We start from the raw sequence: 6694 nt of genomic DNA on the forward strand, positions 1-6694 counted from the left end.
TTCTTTTGCTCAGAGTGTTTTTGAGGTCATTCATGTTATTGCATGTTCCAGCAGTATATTCCTATTTCCTGCTAAATTATATATTTCATTGTATGAATATATGAAAATTTGTTTATTCAATCTCATATATATATTGCTTCCAGTTCCAGGATACTATGAATAAAACTGCTATGAACATTCTAATAAAAGGCTTTATGTGCACAAATGTTTTTATTTCTTTTAAATACCTAGGAATGAATTTACTCAGTAATAAGGTAGATATAGGGTTAATTTTATTAGAAACTTCCAGTTTTATAAATTTATTACTAATTTACTTTCCCACCAGCAAAATTGGAGATTTCTAGTATCTCCATAACTTTACCAATATTGTATTATTATTATAGCCATTGTAGTGGAAAAGTATCCTTTGCGGTTTTAATTTGCATTTCTGTGATGATGAAAATCTTGGATATCTTTTCAGATGTTTATTGATCATTTATATACCTTTGTTTATGAAATATATGTTTAAATTTTTGACCCATTTAAAAGTGTTTTTAACTTTTTTTAAGATATAGAAGATTTCTTAAACTAAATATATTCTGGTTTCAAGCCAGATGTATAAACTTGGAATAATTTCTACCTATGTATAATTGTCTATTCAATTAACAGTGTTTTTTCAAACAGATTTATAGAGGTATAATTGTCATATAATATATTGCATATGTTTAAAATATATACTATGATAAGTTTTTAAAAGTTTTAATATATATGTATAATCAGGAAACTATCACTACAATCTGGATAATATATCTATCACCTCAGAAGTTTCTTTGTATCTCCCTGGAATCTATTACTCCTGGCCAAACCTAGGCAGCCTCATTCCTCAGGAAATCAGTGATCTATTTTTGTTCATTCTAGGTTAGCTTACACTTCCTAGAATTTTACATAAGTGGTGTAATAAAGCATAAAAACTTTTTCTTCTGTTGTATTTTACTCCAGATAATTATTCTCATAACCATCTATGTTATTGTATATAGTTATTGTATCTTTTTTATTTTTTAGATTAGAAGATCTAGTTTATTTGGAAAGCATATTAGAGAGAGAGAGAAAAAGGTGATTCACCTCCCCAAGATAGGGGAGGGGCCAAAGTTTAAGAAAACACGGCCTGGCCATAGCTCAAAGAGCCCATGACCACACCATAGCTTAGCAAGGCAATGGCAGTTGGTTTTGTTTTATGTTAAACTAACCTTGGATTTCTGGGACAAAGCTGACTAGGTTATGAGGTATTCCATATATAGTAGGTTAACTTTCTAATTTTTTAAATGATGTTTTTTGCATCTATGTTCATGAGGGATGTCAGCTTGCAGTTTTCTATGTGTTTGTCTGCTTTTGATATTATAGCAAAGTTGTTTCATAGAATGAGACATCTTCAATTTTCTGGAAGCATTTGTGTAAAATTGGTATTTTTTGTTGTTAAATGTTTGTAAAAATTCATCAGTGAAGACTTTGGTACTTAGATATTTTATAGTGGGGAGGTTTCAGTCTTGTATAGGAGTGGTGAAAACAGATATACTCACCTTCTTACCAGGCTCAGTAGTAATGTGTTCAGTCTTTCAATATAAAGTATAGTATTTGCTAAAGCTTTTTCATATTTTTTATACTAGTGAAAAAAGTTTTCTTATTTACTAGTTTGTTGAAGTTTTATCATGAAGGATGTTAACCTTTTTAAATGCCTTTTCTATATGTATTAAGATACCATTTTTTCTTGATCTCTTAATTATAAAATTATATTAATAGATTTTTAAAAAATATTAAATTAACTTTGTTTTCCTAAAATGAAACTTAATTTTTCATGACATATTTATGTTTTTTATACATTGCTAGATTAGATATCCCTGAGGATACATGTTCCCTGAGGATTAATTTTTTTTTTCTTATAAAATTGTTGCTTTGTTTTGGTGTCAGATTTATACTGGCCCATTTCAATCAATTGAAAAGTGTTTCTTCCTCTAATATTTCTGAAAGAGTTTATTTAAATCAATTGGGCAGATAGCTAACTATCAGAATTTGTGTCTTTGTTCTGTAGCTATGCAATTTCCTCAGGCAAATCTGCTATTTTTAAAAAAAATCAGACACATAAGTCACAAGTTTACATGCATTTTGCTCCAGGGTGTGAGAGGAGTGTTGACTTGTAGATATACAGAAAATTAATATCCCTGTGTTCACATCCCACACTCCTTCTGTCACATATGGCCTTCTTGAGCTCTGAGCTTCTTCACACATCTAGAGGTAGGTATTATTTTCCAGACTTTCTCTTCTATGTATATACTAGAACTACCCTTCCTCAGCTCTTTTTCCCCCCCAAAAATGTGTTGATATTCCCTTCTTCAGATGGTTCCTGATTTCATTTCCTTATTCCATATCAATGCATTCTTTTAAATTTATTTGCTTTTATTTAAATATGGTCTTCCAAGGAGTTGACAAAATTGCATTTGCCTGAAATGACCACAACAATATGCCCCAGTTCACATACACTTCTACAATGTGTATGTGTCATTCTTCCATCTAGAGGTGAACTGGATTTAGTGACTCACCAGACTATGGTAGACTTAGTGACTCACTTATAACCAAAATGATTTGGCAGAAGACACAAGGTATAAACCTAAAGGATAGTCCAGAAGAAGTAATACTACTTATGCTTTGATTTCTTGGAGTTCTGATTCCCTGAATGCCTTCTCTAAAGAGTCTCCCTTTCAAAATCAATCCACCCTGTGGCAAGCAGCTGCATAGAGAAACCATGTGTAGATATCTAGCTCAGCTGAGCTTTCAATTCATTCATGCCTTAGTCTTGGTAGCAGACATGTGAATGAGGAAGCCCACAGATGATTCCAGTCTCCAGCCGTTTTACTATTTAATGGCAGTTTGAGGCTGCCTAGTCAGCTCTTAAACACTGAGGATCAGACAAAACTCATATCTGCTGTTTTTGTGTAAATTTCTGACTCACAGAAAGCAGAATCTACATCAATAAAAGTGTTGCTGCTAAATGTCATCATTTCTGAAGTGGTTTAAAATCCAGCAATTTATCAAAGGGAACAAAGGGAGGATCACACATGTTTACTTTGCCATTTCGATCTAGGAATCTCATCAGATTCCTTTCAATCATGACTGTTCTCCTAAAGCAAGATATTATGGAAGTGGGACACAGCAGACTTCCATAAAATGGAGACTACATTGAATGTAATTCTTTGGTTTAGTTTCAATTCTACTTTGCTGGCTGAACTTGAGCAAGTCAGTTCATCTTTGGGATTTTGAGGCATCCTTGGGACAGATGAAGAGAAAGACACATCCTTGGGACTTGCTTTTAATCTGTATAAATAGCATTCATAGTTTCCTTGACATTCTGATTTCCAGTTGCCTTTGGTCTATGGGAAGCCCTGACAGGAGATTGGAAAAAGGAAGGAGATTGAAGTCCAGTATTTATTCCCTCTGCTCTTTCTCTGTGTTACTATTCAGCTGGCCATGTCCCTTAATTGAGTTCACAATTCTGCTCAAGTTGGCACCCTCCATATGAGTTTTCCTCTCCAAGCAAGTAACTACTTCCTTCTTTTTCTTCTTCAGGCTTAGGAATGATCATTGCCTCTTACTATTACGAATCCCAGGGTACTGTGTTATCCCTTATCATTTCCCTACATGTTTCTCATATCTTTGTAACTCGTGCCTTTCAAAAGTGCAGCTGGAATTATCCTATTTTAGACATGCCATTTGTTTCCTGAAATGAACCTAACTGATACATTTCAGATGATCTCTAGTATTCCTACATTTAATAATAATTATATGAAAAACACTTTTACTAGGCTTGATCCTTTGTCATTGCAGTAACCATTTCAAAAAAAATTGCAATACTCATAACAAGAGATATAGAATATATTTCTACTATGCAATGCCAACATGGCTTGTAAATACATCAGTAGCTGTCCATTTTCTCCATTCGTTTCCTTTTTTTTTAAGGACTTTGACTTGCCTTTTTCTGTTGCTTCAGCTGAAGGTTAGTTTCTTGACAAAGAAAACATTCATATAATGGACAAAAGTAAAATTGATTGCATCTGTGTTTGTCATTTTCAAAGAAAGTGCCCTAAAAGTGGTAGTATAGTTGAAAGGTGTGGCATAAACCATCTGTGTTTTCTCTGATATCCATACATACAATTAAGTTTTGTTTTGGAAATTGAAGTGTTATTTTCAGCATATTCCAGTGTATATCTTTGCCTTCTGAACATATGCTCTTCTTAGAATTTTTGTTAAGAAAAACCGATCAACAAATATATAAATTATCAGAACCTTCATTATTAGGGTTCTCATTGTGTTGAAATATTTTATTGATAATTATTTGAAATAAGTTAATCACAGGTTAGGACATAAATTTTCTGGTAAATACATAGTTGGATAGTAATAAAATTTAGTCAAAAGTAGAGAATACATAGGAGGGAATATAGTCATCATCAAAGTAGCATTCTCAATTTTTGAGGCATCTGGCAATTTATTCCCATGCTAAAGTACTGCTTATTCTCACAGAGATCTCTTTCTGAAAGAACAGTACTTTCATCTATTAGTTTATATAACAATGAAGCTTCAATTTGCTTCAGAAAATAAATTAATAAATTAACAATTAGAGTGGAAATTTTTTTTTTTTTTTGCTGCAAAAACCTTTATTTTTATTTGGTCCAGGGCGGTTAAAAAGCTGCCCAGTGACTGGAGGGGGAGGCTCTGGCAGAAGAAGCCCTGATACTTTGAGAGGGGCCCCCCCAGAGACCACTGGGCTCCTAGTCGTGCTTGAGGGTGAGCCTTTCGAAGATACTCGCCCAGCCCAGACTCAGGCTGGGTCAGCCTGCGAAGGTTGGTCAGGTGGTCACCCATCTTCTTGATGAGTTTCACCTCCTCATCTAGGAAGTGGTACTCCAGGAAGTCACAGAGATGGGGGTCTGTGGATCCCAGGGCATGAAGGTCCAAAAGGGCTTGGTTCAGGGTCTTCTCTAAGGCCATGGCGGCTTCCATAGCATCCAGGGTTTTACCCCACTCATCTTGAGAGGGCTTCTGGATATCCTGGAAGAGGGCGCGGCCGCCCCGCTGGTTTTGCATCTTCAAGAGACGCGCGGCGCCCTCGTGCTTCTCCTCCGCCAATTCGCGGAAGAAGTGGCCCACACCTTCCAGAGCCACGTCGTCGCGGTCGAAATAGAGGCCCAGAGGGAGGTAGGTGTAGGAGGCCCGCAGATGCAAATTGACCAGGCGGTTGACGGCTGCCTCCACCTCGGTGGAATAATTCTGGCGAACCTGGGAGCTCATGGTTGGTCGGCAAAAAGGAGCTAACTGCAAAAACGGTGGTCGCTGGTCCCAGAAACAGGAGGTGGCCAAGAAGGTGGTCTCAGAGGTTGCAAGTAGAGAGGAGATCGGAGGGCAGTGGGAGGCTGGAAGAGAGGGAGTCCCTGGGTCTGTTCGGTCCAAACACTGTTGAAGCAAGAGACAGATCCGCGGGACCGCCGAACGCACTGCCTAGAGTGGAAATTTTAAAAAGGATATTTTCAGGCTATTAAGTAAGATTATAAAGAAATTTGTAATCATAGACCTTTATGTAGTATATTTATACCAAAGATCTTATCCTATAAGCAGAGAATGAATCCTATTAATCTTGTCATAGGCCACAAAGAAAACTTTAATAATTTCTTCAAAGTAAAAAAGCATACAAGTTTCACCTGACACAATACAATTAACGCACTATTTCAATCATCTGGAAAACTTTAAGTTGTTCTTTTAGGTGAACGACAATATAATGTAACAAAATATTATCAAAAACAATGAATACCTTTTAATGGTGATATAATTAAAATTGAATATAAAAATAAATGAACTAAAATTTTTAACTCAAGAAACTTAAAACTAATGACCAATTAAATTTAAGAATAGAGAAATAAAACTATAAATAGTATAGTAGATATTAATAAAAAGAGAAACAGAATGGATTTTGTAAACATATACAGTAGTTGTCTTATTGAAAATTCTGCTATAAAAATACTCTTTAAGAAAGCTTGCTTATGATTAAGATGAAAGAAGATAAAGTGGTAATATATCATCTTGGAAATTTTTAAAAGACAGAATACATATATCATCAAGCACAGGACTTCAAAAAACAAATGGGAGACTATTATAAATAAATCCATAAAGCAAATTTGATAATCTAAGTTAAAATGTTGACACTTTTTGAAAATATAAATTATAAAATTTATTTTAGAAGTAGAAAGCTAGAAGAAACCAGAAGCTATGAAATGAATTCCAAATGTTGCTACATATCCATAAAATTTTCTGGTTTATAGATATACACACTGTATACAACCACACACACACACACACCTCATACAGAAAGCTAGAAATTATACATGGAGATTCTGCAGGCTTGTGATGGAAAGCTAACTGTCAGTTTTGCACTGTTGGAATATTTTTAATGTACATGTGTTGCTATAAAACCAAACTTGTAAAATAGGAGATTCTCATATTTGGGCTCTTTAGACTGCAGGGATTCTTTAGATGCATTATTTGTGGCTGTATTAATCCTTTATGACACTTCTCTTAATGTATTTATCTTTTTTTTTGAATAGATACAATTTTCACGGTTTAACCTTTTTTTAAAAGTCATATAAAAGTATATAGTAAAAAAGCATTTCACCTG

General features: G+C 34.6%; 1 pseudogene across 1 annotated transcript; it reads right to left on the reverse strand.

Moving 5' to 3' along the window:
* Positions 1 to 4796: 4796 nt before the first annotated feature.
* LOC103263874 lies at positions 4797 to 5519 on the reverse strand (annotated as a pseudogene). Its single transcript, XR_504526.1, has one exon. The product of XR_504526.1 is annotated as a ferritin light chain pseudogene (transcript).
* Between the last annotated feature and the right edge of the window lie 1175 nt (positions 5520 to 6694).

This window comes from Carlito syrichta, unplaced genomic scaffold (assembly GCF_000164805.1).
Source record: "Carlito syrichta isolate Samal-C Ts95f unplaced genomic scaffold, Tarsius_syrichta-2.0.1 Scaffold305309, whole genome shotgun sequence".
Lineage (NCBI taxonomy): Eukaryota > Metazoa > Chordata > Mammalia > Primates > Tarsiidae > Carlito > Carlito syrichta.